The following is a 13,593-nucleotide window of genomic DNA, read 5'->3' on the forward strand; positions in this document are numbered from 1 at the left end:
GAGGGGATGCAGAAGGTTGTCCAACTGGCCCTGCCCCCTGGTCGAACTCCGAGTCGAACTCCCGGTCAAGGGGATAATTTGCATATTAGCCTTTTATTATATAGGATTCTCTTTCTACCTCCTCTATACTGAATCGTGGCCATTCCCCCATTCATTCAATGCCTTTACCTTACCTTCCAGAAATAAGCTCTGCCTCTTCAGATTCAGCTCCCCTCCTTTTTTTCTGGGTGGTTGTTGTTTGCATTTTTTGGATTAGCTGTTGGTTTTGTGGAGTTTTCTCCCCATATATGTATATTTCTTTCCCCTCCTTTTTGTCTTCTTTTCCTTTTCTCTCTTACCTTTCCCCCTTTCTCAATATCACTTTTGCACTCTTCTCTCCCCTAAGTCTCTTTTCTCTGATGGTCACTTTTATTTGGGTTTATTGGTATCATGAATACATTTGTCTTTTGTTCCCTCGGTGTCATGTCTTGTGGAGTAGTATTTTGTGCCTTTTGGTCAATGCAGTATAGATGAGCAAAAATGAGGAGAAAAAGAAACAGCCCCCATATGAAAGAAAAGGAGGAATCACTGGAAAAGGAAGTAAACGAAGGCAAGCAATTTGTCAGAGAAAGAATTCAGAGCAATGGTCATAAGGACGCTGAAAAGGAGGAAGACAAATTCAACATGTGTAAGAACCACAAGGAAATGAAGAAGAACCAAGAAGAAATGAAGAATGACATAGCTGCAATAAAGAACACAATAGAAAGCATCAACAGTAGACTAGAAGAGGAAGAAAAAAGATAAAAATTATGAACAACAAATACATATCTATCAACAAGTGAACCTAAAAATCAAGTGAATTAAAAATCTGAGGAACAGAATAAACTGGTGAACAATAGAATCAGGGGCATAGAAAGGGAGTGGACTGATAATTCTCAGGGGGAAACGGGTATAGGGGGTGCAGGAAGAGACTGGACAAAAATCGTACACCTATGGATGAGGACAGTGAGGGGGAGGTAAGGGCAGAGGGTGGGGTGGGAACCGGGTGGAGGGGAGCTATGGGGAGATAAAGGAGAAACAATTGTAATAATCTGAATAATAAAGATTTATTAAATTAAGAAAAAAAAGAATTTGAAAGAAAACAACAAGAAAAGCCCAGAGTAAGCAGATGGAAGGAAATAATAAAGATCAGAGCAGAAATAAATGACATAGAGACCAAAAAAACAATACAAAAGATCAATAAAACCAAGAGCTGGTTCTTTGAAAGGATAAACAAGATTGATGTACTTCTAGCCAGGCTCACCAGGAATCAAAGAGAGCAGACCCAAATAAACAAAATCAGAAATAAAAGAGATGGAGTAACAACCGATCCCACAGAAAAACAAGGATTATGAAAAAATACTATGAACAACTCTATTCCAACAAACTGGACAACCTAAATGAAATGGACATGTTCTTAGAAAAATACAAGCTTCCAAACTCAATCAGGAAGAATCAAAGAACCTGAATAGGCCAATAACTACTGAAGAAATTGAAGCAGTAATTAAAAATCTTCCAGCAAACGAAAGCCCTGGTCCGGACGGCTTTACAGGGGCGTTCTACCAAGCATTCAAAGAAGAACTAAAACCTATCCTCCTCAGACTCTTCCAAAAAATTCAAGAGCAAGGCACACTTCCAAACTCTTTCTGTGAAGCCAGCATTACCCTAATTCCAAAACTAGATAAAGACACCACAAAGAAAGAGAACTACAAGCCAATATTCTAGATGAATATAGATGCCAAAATCCTCAACAAAATTCTAACAAATCGGATCCAGCATTACTTTAGAAACATCATAAACCATGACCAAATGGGATTTATTCTGGGGATGCAAGGATGGTAAAATATCTGCAAATTAATAAATGTGATACATCACATAAACAAATTGAGAGACAAAAATCCCATAATCATATCAATTGATGCAGAAAAAGCATTTGACAAAATCCAACACCCTTCCTTGATAAAAACTCTCCGCAAAGTGGGAATAGAGGGATCATACATCAACATATTAAAAGCCTTATATGACAAACCTACAGGCAATGATACCCAATGGGCAAAAACTAAATTCATTTCCCCTAAGAACAGGAACAAGGCAAGCATGCCCACTTTCACCACTCCTGTTCAATATAGTACTGGAAGCGCTAGCCATAGTGATCAGACAAAAAGAAGAAATAAAAGGCATCCAAATTGGAATAGAAGACATAAAACTGTCCTTATTCATAGATGACATGATACTGTACATAGAAAACCCCCAAAAACTCCATAAAAAAACTATTAGATTTAATAAATGAGTTTGGCAATGTAGCAAAATACAAAATTGACATCCAAAAATCTATGTTTTTTTTAATACACCAATAATAAACTGACAGAAAAAGAAACTAAAAATACAATCCCATTTACCATTGCACCAAAAAAATTAATATACCTAGGAATAAACTTAACTAAGGCAGTAAAAGACCTGTATTTGGAAAACTACAGGACATTTAAAAAAGAGATAGAGGAAGACATAAACAAATGGAAAAACATACCGTGTTCATGGATTGGTAGAATCAACATCATTAAAATGTCTATACTACCCAAAGCAATCTATAGATTCAATGCAATGCCCATTAAGATACCAAAGGCATATTTCACAGATCTAAAACAAACTCTCCAAAAATTCAGATGGAATTAAAAAGACCCCGAATAGCTGCAGCAAACCTGTGAAAGAAGAACAAAGTTGGAGGGATCACAATACGAGATATCAAGCTATATTACAAAGCCATGGCTCTTTCCTCCTCCTTCCTCGCCCCTCCCCCTCCTTCTTCTCCTCTTCTTCCTTTCCCTCCTCCTCCTCCGCCTTCTCCTTCTTCTTCTTCTTCTTTTTTTTCTTTAAAGCCACAGTTCTCAAAACTGCCTGGTACTGGCACAAGAACAGACATATAGATCGATGAAACAGAACAAAGAACCCAGAAATAGACCCAAACCATTTTGCTCAATTAATATTTGACAATGGAGGCGAGAGCATACAATGGAGTCAAGACAGTCTCTTTAATAAATGGTGCTGGGAAATTTGGTAGGATACATGCAAAAAAATGAAACTAGATCACCAACTTACACCATACACAAAAACAAACTCAAAATAGTCAAAGGACTTAAATGTAAGGCAGGAAACCATAAAAATCCTACAAGACTCCATAGGCAACAAAATATTGGAAATATGTCATAGCAATATCTTTACCGATACAGCTCCAAGGGCAATGGAAACTAAGGAGAAAATAAACAAATGCGACTATATCAAATAAAAACCTTCTGCACAGCAAACGAAACCATCAACAAAACAACAAGAAAGCCCACTGCATGGGAGAACATATTTGCCAATGCTATTTCAGATAAGGGCTTAATGTCCAAAATTTACAGAGAACTCATACAACTTAACCAAAGGAAGATAAACAATCCAATCAAAAAATGGGCAAAGGACCTAAAGAGACACTTTTCGAAAGAAGACATACAGAAGGCCGAGAGACATATGAAAACATGCTCAAAGTCACTAATCATCCAAGAGATGCAAATCAAAACAACAATGAGGTACCATCTCACACCTGTAAGAATGGCTACCATCAACAAATCAACAAACAACAAGTGCTGGCGAGGATGAGGAGAACAAGGAACCCTCGTGCACTGCTGGTGGGAATGCAGACTGGTGCAGCCACTGTGGAAAACGGTATGGAGTTTCCTCAAAAAGTTAAAAATGGAACTGCCATTTGATCCAGTAATCCTACTTCTAGGAATATATTCCAAGAAACCAGAAACACCAATCAGAAAGGATATATGCACCCCTATGTTCATAGCAGCACAATTCACCATAGCTAAGATTTGGAAACAGCCTAAATGCCCATCAGCAGCTGAGTGGATTAAAAAACAGTGGTACATCTACACAATGGAATACTACGCCACTATAAAAAAGAAGGAACTTTTACCCTTTGCAACAGCATGGATAGAACTGGAGAGCATTATGCTAAGCGAAATAAGCCAGTTGAAGAAAGAAAATATCACATGATCTCACTCATATGTGGGATGTAATGATGAACATAAACTGATGAGCAAAAATAGATCCAGAGACAAGGGGCAGGGGAGGGGGGTTTAAAGATCAACCAAAGGACTTATATGCATGCATATTAGCATAACCAATTGACACAGACACTGAGGCAGTGGGGGCCTACCCTCGTGAGTGGGAGTGTGTGTGTGGGGTCAGTTGTGGAAAAGGAGACATATGTAATACTTTGAACAATAAAAAAGAAAAGAAAACATAAGATGCACTGCCTTTCACAGACACTAGCTTATAGTAGCCATCAAAATAGTTGAGTTGTCACAATTACTATAATTTGCTTTGTTCAGCTTTGTAATCTATATTAGAAAGCATTTTTCACATCCTTTCTCTGGTCAGACTACTAGTATCTGTACACAGTCAATGTTAGATAATTAAATAATATTTTTATTTGAAAGGAACATTAGAAATCCTCTAGAAACGGAGGCTCTGGAGAGTAAAGGGGTTTGTCCAAGGTCATAGTGCTGGGCAGATAAGGAGGTCAAAGTTCTTGATACTGAAAGCGTCTCACATTGCAATACAACATCTCACCCTCATCACAATTTCAAGTGCATTTGAAACTTCCCTTCTCCTTTTACCCTCAGCCAAATCCTCCCATGTTAAAAAGTATTTATTGAACACTAGTAATTTATTGAGTCTAGTAATTGCCTATTTGTGAACAATTTTTTTGCTAGTACAACCTATCTTTAATCTACAATACAACATTATCAATAACAGCCAAAAATAATTTTATATTAAACTGTAAAATCCAACCAATAAAGGGGGAAGTACAATATAAATTACGATCCATCAACATAATGGAATAATATATAGCCATTATGTTATTCTGATTGTTACCTAGAAAGATAGAAAATGTTTATTACATAAGTATTAAAAGCAGGATACAAAGTACAGGTAAATACAATGATAACTCTGTAGATGTTTTAGGCTTGGCAGGGAATATGCAAAAATACACTCAGTAAATGAGATTGTGGGAAATTTGTTTTCCTCCTCAAAATTTTTCTTTAATTTTATATTGATTGTTGTCAATGTCCAAACGCTTTTTAGATAAAATTTAATGGTACCTTAATAGAGACAATTAGATAATACTAACCTCTTGTTTTACTTACATTTACCATTCACGTTTACCAAACATTGTAACAGTTCACATTCATAGAAAAAATAGCAATATAAACCAAGTATGTTAGAAGAATTTTAGTACTAACTCTCATAATAATTCTTCAAAAAATGTGTGATGCCCCCCACAAACACACACACATTCTAACCAGGTAGTTTTGTTGAGTATTGCCAAAAGTAGGCCTCTGCCTTGTCCCACAACCAATGAAACCCAAAGTGAGCCAATCAGTCTTTCCTTGGCATTTATTAAATTAGACCTTGGGAAAGAAATCCAGTCCCTCTTTGGTGGCTAAACTGTGTCAGAGATGAAAGAAATAGGAGCGTCTGGTAACCAAGTTTATAACCATATGAAAGAAACCATACTGAGAAAATGAAGCTGACCAGAAAGTAGTAGCTCAGAGATAGAAAGGGACAAACAGTTCTTATGACATTGGCGTCAGTAATCCCTAAGCCTCAATTGCACCCCTTTCTAGAGTTATCTCATGCAAAAATTTTCTATTTTTCATGCTTGCCTAAATTATGCTTAGATGGGTTTCTGTCATTTGAAATAAAAAGGTCATGCCTAATATAGCAGATATTATTATTCCCGTTTTACACATAGGAAATCTAAAATTCAGAAAAATTAAGTAAGATTACAAAGTTAGTAAGCTTTGGCTTTGAAACACTACTTTTTCTATAAAGACAAGTTGCATTCATGGAAGAAAAAAAGGCAACCAAAGGAAAAAGATACAAAAAGGGAAAACATAGATAGAAAGGCATAAGTACGTCAAATGGAGAAAAATACAAGTTTTTTAAAAAAACTGTATACATACTAGGTGGACCAGTTAATAACGTGGATTTTTTTCAATAGATGGAGTTACACATACGTTGATATATATGCGATTTGATATGTATGCTATTTTGTTGTATTGACAGCAAGCTTCAAGACTTCATATGTCAAATTTTCTAAAAGTGTTAACATCATAGATATTTTTACGCTTAAAAATGTCGAATTTCATGCCAAAAAAAAGCATTTGCGGTAAGTTTTAATTCATTATTTTGAAGAAAAAGTTATCGTATACTTCAGGAAGCTTATGGTGAACATGCTCCAACTCAAGATACTTGTGAACACTGGTTTAAACACTTTAAAAGTGATGATTTCTATGTGAAAGACAAAGAACGTCCAGGTCAGCCGAAAAAGTCTGAAGAGCAACAATTACAAGCATTATTGATGAAGATGTGTGTCAAATTCAAAAACATCTTGCAGAAAGATTAAACGTTGCTCAGCAAACAATTTCCGATCGTTTACACGCAATGGGAAAGATTTTAAAGGAAGAAAAATGGGTGCCACATCAACTGAACAAAGACAAATGGAAAACCGAAAAGTCATCAGTAAAATGTTGCTTCAACGGCACAAAAGAAAGTCTTTTTTGCATCAAATTGTGACTGGCGATGAAAGTGGATTTATTTTGAGAATCCCAAACGCACAAAATCATGGGTTGATCCAGGTGAACCATCAACATCGACTGCAAGGCCAAATCGCTTCAGAAAGAAGACACTGCTCTGCGTTTGGTGGGATCAGGAAGGTGTGGTGTATTATGAGCTTTTAAAACCAGGTGAAACCATTAATACTGATCGCTACCAACAACAAATAATCAATTTGAACCATGCTTTGATTGTAAAACAACCAAAGGAATGGGCCAGAAGACAGGGCAAAGTAATTTTGCTTCATGATAACACACCATCACACACTTCAAAACCAGTTAAAGACACATTAGAAGATCTTTCGTGGGAAGTATTAACACACCCGCTGTATTCACCAGACCTTTCTCCTTCAGATTACCACTTGTTCTGTTCGATGGCACACACACTTTCTGAGCAGCACTTCAAAACATACGAAGAAGTGGAAAACTGGGTCTCTGAATGGTTTGCCTCAAAACAAAAAAAGTTCTATTGGGACGGTATCCACAAATTACGTGAAAGATGGGGGAAATGTGTAGCTAGCGATGGACATTACTTTGAATAAAGCACTTTTGATGTTTCTCTTGAAATTATCGTGTTTTCTTTGATTACAAAATCTGCCATTAACCGGTACACATAGTACACACACAGAATTTATGCCCAGTTGGAACTGAGAAAAGATCAAGTATTTCTAATATTAAGTTAGGAAAACCGAACAACTGAAAAATTTTAGTAACAGCTAATTCCATCTTAGTTTTTCCTTTTTACTTTTTATCTATATTACTAGAGGCCCAGTGCATGAAATTCGTGCACGGGGGATGGGGAGGTCCCCTCAGCCCAGCCTGCACCCTCTCCAATCCAGGACCCCTCGGATTTAGGGCCTAAACAGGCAGTTGGACATCCCTTTTACATCCAGGACCACTGGCTCCTAATTGCTCACCTGCCTGCCTGCCTGATTGCCCCTAACTGCCACCCTGCTGGCCTGGTCGCCCCTAACTTCCCCCCCCCAATGGCCAGGTCACCCCCAACTGCCCTCCCCCCCAGCGGGCCTGGTCACCCCACGCAGCCTGCTGCTTGGTCGTTTGGTCACCCCTCACTGACCCCCCTGTGGGCCTGGTCGCCCCACGCAACCTGCTGCTTGGTTGTTTGGTCACCCCTCACTGACCCCCCTCCCGGCCTTGTCGCCCCATGCAGCCTTTTCAGTTGTCCATTAGGTTGCAATGGTCGCTTAGGCTTTTACATATATAGATATCCTGAAACAGCTTAACTGGGTCTTTTGCCTCAGGGTCTCCTACATGAGTCTCTCCACAGAGCATAAAATATATAATAAGAAAGCAAAGAACAGTGCCAGAGAGAGTCTTAGCAAGAGTAAATTCATGATCTTTTGTAACCTAGACATAAAGTGACTTCTCATATCCTATTCTTCAGAAGCAAGTCACTAGGCCCGGCCCACATTTAATAATTATCCAAGGGCATGAATATTAGAAGTGGGGGATCATTGGGAATCATCTCAGAAGCTACCTGCCACTCAAGTGGTAGCTGAAATGATGCTGCATCTTATAATGGACAAAGTCTTAGATTCACTGAAATACAGTAGGAGGAACTCAGTAAATATTTCTTGAATGGTTAAAATGAATGAAAAAGATAAAATAATACTGTCCTTTCTCACATAATCAATGATAATTTTCCTGCTGTGTTATCAATATTTCCAAGTGTTTCTGACTGTCACTGTGACTATACCAACTTCCTTCAAATTGGTTTCCTAGAAACACAATCACAGAAACAATATAATTGTTTTACATCTGCTAGCAGAATGTACCAGCACCTTTTTTAGTGCAATATTAACATGTGCTAACCCAATAAGCAAATCAACATTCCCATCTCAAATAACTCATTCAAGAGGATAAGCAATTCAAATGATTAGTCATGAGCTGACAATATGCTCCCTCTTCACAAAGACCACTGTGATTTTCAGCCCACTGAGAAGTGGTAAGACTTTTTTCCCCTTTACTTGTTCTACTATTGACATCACTGTTTACACATGCACTGACCTCTGTCTAGCTTTCTGCGCCAGAGGTCTTATATAAGGGCTGTAATAAAGGAAAGTTCATGTGAAGGCAATCTAAGCCAGGCCTGTCTATACAAGTGACAAGAAGTAGTAGTTAGCCCCTTTTGCATTCTACTAATTTAACTAGAGAAGGAAGAAGGGTTTAAAATGAAGAAGGTGAGACAGCTATTTTATAAGCATTAGGAGACAAATACTAACTCCTTTTCTTTTTCAAACCAAAGCACACTGCAATAACCTTGTCTGAACAGCAATAGTTTGACTACAGAAATACCACAGCCCTGGCTCTATTGAAGAAGAGAAGCAAAGTATTTTCATCTTAATTGGTAACATTAAGATATGCTGATCAGCCCCAGCCAGCTTGGCTCAGTGTATAGAGTGTCAGCCTGCGGACTGAAGGGTCCCAGGTTTGATTCCGGCTAAGGGCACATGCCTGGATTGTGGGCTTGAACCCCATTAGGGGGCATGCAGGCGGCAGCCAATCAATGATTCTCTCTCATCATTGATATTTCTATCTCTCTCCTTCTCCCTTCCTCTCTGAAATCAATAAAGAAATATTTTTTTAAAAAAGATATGCTGATCATTCTTATAGAGTTGTTTTGTTTGTTTGTTTTTCAAGAAAACGTACTGTCTTTGTGAAGAAATGACAAAGTAAGCATATGTGATACGTGGAGCCTTTGGACTAGATGTTCTTCCAAGAAAGTCTCCCTCCTTTGTATGCAAGGAAAGGGTCTGCTTTGGAGAAGCACCAGGGAAGTGACAAAAAAAATAATACATGAGGTATAATATTTGGCCACATTGTGCACAGGGCTAGGAGGAAAGATTCAAAAAAGCCAAATGTAGCTGACTTCAAACAGCTTAAGAAGACAGATAAACTGAGTGTGCAGAAAACCTGACAGTAGGTTTACTGGAAAACAGGGATTTTGAAGATGTTTTAAAAGACTTGGTGTCTATGAGGGTCTCTTAATCTCATAGGAATTCTGCATGCTGTTTTTCATACTTGTAAGATCCCCAAGGGCAGAAACAGAGCATTATTTCTCTGTGTATTTCCAAATATAGTGTCCTTTACAGGAGGTGCCTAGTAAGTTATATTATTGTAAATTATATTTATTGTCTACTTACCAGTATATAAACAGATTCTCTGCTACAAGCTTAACATAAATTATCCAACTAAATCTCTACATCCCTTTGAATAATTATCATCATAAACCCCACCTTACAAATGAGACAATGAAGGCTTGGAGATCAAGTAACTTGCTCAAATTCATATAGCTATAATCTGTAGAGTCAAGATTTAAGCCTAGGTAGCTGATTCCAAAGCCTTAGCCACTCTTAACCCTACACCAAATGACTGTTGACTTCAATTGCTGCTCTTAGTTACAGAGAGGGATGATTGATCTTCCTGATTCTGTTTTACAGGATTCTATTTTTCACAAGTCATGCACAGAAAATAATAATCTATTATCAGAGGTGGGCTCCCTTTCACAAGTGAGGTACTAAGAAGGTCACTTCTTTTTCTCATACCCCAACAACGCCATGTATATGAAAAGAGGGAGGTCAAGAAAGCCAAGGACCATTAAGGAAGGATTCCTTGCTCAAATGTGTGTGTGTGTGTGTGTGTGTGTGTGTGTGTGTGTGTGTAGTTGGGGAAAATGGGCCAGGACTGGGGATAGAGGGTGGAGAAGAGTGGTAGATGGGCTCCAATAAATGTCACTTTAAACTGGAAAATCCCTATGCCCTCAGGGTAAACTTGTCACTCATTCACAACTCAGTGTGAAATACTTTGATCAGTTTGCCTTCCTTTTAGGGACTGAAAAAATTCCTGCCACTCTTGCCAAAGAAAACGACCAGCCACTGAGGGCAAAGGCTCTGACAATCAAGTAGTTGTATTCATCAGCTCAGAATAACAAAATACCAAAGACTAGGTGGCTTACACACAGAAACTTCTTTTCTCACAGTTCTGGAGGCTGGAAGTCCAAGATCAGAGTGCCAGGACTGTCAGGTTCTTGTGAGAACTCTCATGCTGGCTTGCAGATAGCCTCCTTCTCTTTGTGTCCTCACATAGCTTTTACTCGGTATGTGTGCATGGAGAGAAAGAGAGACATTTCTTCTTCTTATAAGGCCACCAATTCTATAGGATTAGGATCCCACCCTTATGATTTCATTTAACCCTAATTACCTCTTAAAAGCCCTATCAAATACAGTTAGATTGGAATTTAGAGCTTCAACATATGACTTTGCAGGGAACACAATTCAGTCCAAAGCAGTAGTGGTAGTAAGCTCTGACAAAGAATAATGACACCTAACCCACCCTTTCTGCGCCCCCTCCCACCCACTTCTGCCAGAGCCCCAAATAAGTCCAAGGCACTGGTATAGCTGAAAAAAGGTGCCAAAGGCTCCTGATGGACAAGGGTAATATTTCTTAAACAAGAGAGCTCGGCTTCCTTCTGGTAGCAGGGCTGACCTGGCAGCTCTGAGATGCCCAATAAAAGGCTTCAATTGGAAGGCTTCAGTGGGAGTTAGAATTCATTTGGTGCTCCCTTGAGTCTTTCCACATGACTGGAACCTTGCTGTCTTGGCCTTATCCCACATGGGCATGTCTAACCCAATTCTGCTGCTATGACTGTGATCTTTTGGCCTTATCAATGCCTGCTTACCTCTCCATGCTTCTGTCTAACACAACAGGGACCTGGGCAGACTCACATCTCACTGCACCAAGCTGTGTTCACACTACCTGGGTCTGGCCTATTCTACCCCAAACCCACGTCTGTGCGCTGTGGTATCTTGTATTATCTACCTAGCCCTGCTTGATGCTGGTGGGCCCACATGCTTAAGAGGAAAAGGCCACAGCCTCCATATTGATGTAGTGGAAAGGATAGCCTATTTTGGAGCTTGAGGAATTGGGGCAGATGGGTAAGACAGCTGACTCATACTTATCTGGAGCATAACTAGGGAGGAAAATAACAGGCATCAAAGAGGCAGTATAACATGCCATATGATAGAATGACTGGTTAAGAAAACAAGCTTTGGAGTCCTATATACCGGGGTCCTCATCTCAGATCTGCCAATTGGTCACAATGCAACATTAAAAACTTTACTTAATTTCTCTAAGCTTCAGGTTTTTCATCTCTAAACTGGGAATAAAATTCCTAAATTCACATGGTTTTGCCAGGATTAAAAAGATAATATAAGCTAAGTGCTGGGTATGGTATCAAATCTATACTAAGCATTCAACAAATAGTAGTTATTATTAGTAAGAAAGAACATAGAGTTGGAGGAAAAGGATAGTAATAGTTTACAAAAGGCCACAGGAAGTAAAGTAGGAAGGCCTATAATTTTCATTCCTTTTTCCATTCTATTGAGAGCCCTACTGACACCACATATGTTACTAAAAATCACCTTGACTAAACACCAGTGATAGCTAGATACCAAGGTATCCTAAAAGTATGACAATTCAAGCAATATTAGGGAGAATACAATGACTTTTAAGCTTTACCATCACCAATCCATTGAAATTACTTTCTGACATTTCTGAAGGTTCTTTATTTCCTAAGCTTTCACTTTTCTGTAATAGAAAGGAAATCTTCAGATTGATTTTAATATTTAATATTTTTCCTATAGCTTTTGTAACTTTGGTTTAAGAAGTTTATTGATTCATATGAAAGAACATAATAAAATAAACTGCTTCCTTCATTTTGAAACATAAGATGAGGTAAGTGTTGATGGTGCCCACACAGAAGAGACAGGCTCCACTTTTTCTACCCAATTCACCATTTACTGAGTATCCCTAAATGCAAGCCCTGTGTGAATGCTGAGTAATGTTTGAGGGAAAGCTTTGTTCTCCAGCTCTCTACTTGGAGTAATATCTTCTTACACTCTCCCTACATTTCCTTCTACTCTCATAATCCTACTTGCCATCTCTTTCTCTGCAACAAAGCCATGAAACCTCTTTATCTTTCAAAATCTACCTTCACCCTGATGGGTACAGAGGTCTCATTCTCATCTCTGTGAGCACAGGGCATCATATGTTATCACCTCTTCTCAGAGATTCCCTATATATACTAATACCATTTCATCCTGGGTATTCATTATTCTCCCTTAAAAATTAGAAATATTTCCAAGTTAGTAAGTGTCCCTTGGTTTCCAACTACTTGCAAAATATTCTGAACATTTTTTCATACCACCAGTGGTTGGTTTTTACTCACTTTTGGGAGATTTAATGTTGGGTTTTTATGCATGAAGTCAAAAGAGACAGCAAGCTGAATACCAGTCAGCAACATGTAGCTGCTGGGATCCTGGGAGCATAACTCTACAAAGTACCAACCTTGTTCCAAAAATGAAATAAAAAAAACTTTTGTTCTATTTGAGGCAACAGTTATGAGGTGAGTACAACATAAACCTAGCATTTTCCACCTTCTTTAAAATGAATGTATAATTTACATTGTAGGGAAGCTAACAATAACTCAAATTTGATCTTTTTAAGTACCTACAGATGACAATAGATGCCCCCTTCCCAAAACATAATTAGAAATGAAGGTTAAATTAACTATTAAATACTCGATGGGCCAAAGCTAGAAAGACCTACTTAAACACATTACTATATCCAAAGAAATAAGGTATGGTTCACAAGGAGACTGGTCATCCACAGAAACAGAATCACAAAGAAAAATGCTGATATGAGTAGGAGGAATTTTAGCCTACAGATTTCATTAACTCAACAAATGGTTTACTGAGTACCTACTAGACATTGTTTTAGCTCTGAGGACACCAAACTGAACAAAGAAGATAAGGACCCTCTCCCACTAAGGTTACATTCTAGATGGAAGAGACAAACAATAAAAAAATTTAAAAATGAGAATTTCCAATTG

General features: G+C 38.3%; 1 protein-coding gene across 2 annotated transcripts in view; it reads right to left on the reverse strand.

Moving 5' to 3' along the window:
• The window catches only part of HPSE2 (heparanase 2 (inactive)), a 538,739-nt gene that overhangs the window by 346,902 nt on the left and 178,244 nt on the right, over positions 1 to 13,593 (reverse strand). The window lies entirely within an intron of this gene.

The sequence above is a fragment of the Cnephaeus nilssonii genome (assembly GCF_951640355.1).
Source record: "Cnephaeus nilssonii genome assembly, chromosome: 16".
NCBI classification, from domain to species: domain Eukaryota; kingdom Metazoa; phylum Chordata; class Mammalia; order Chiroptera; family Vespertilionidae; genus Cnephaeus; species Cnephaeus nilssonii.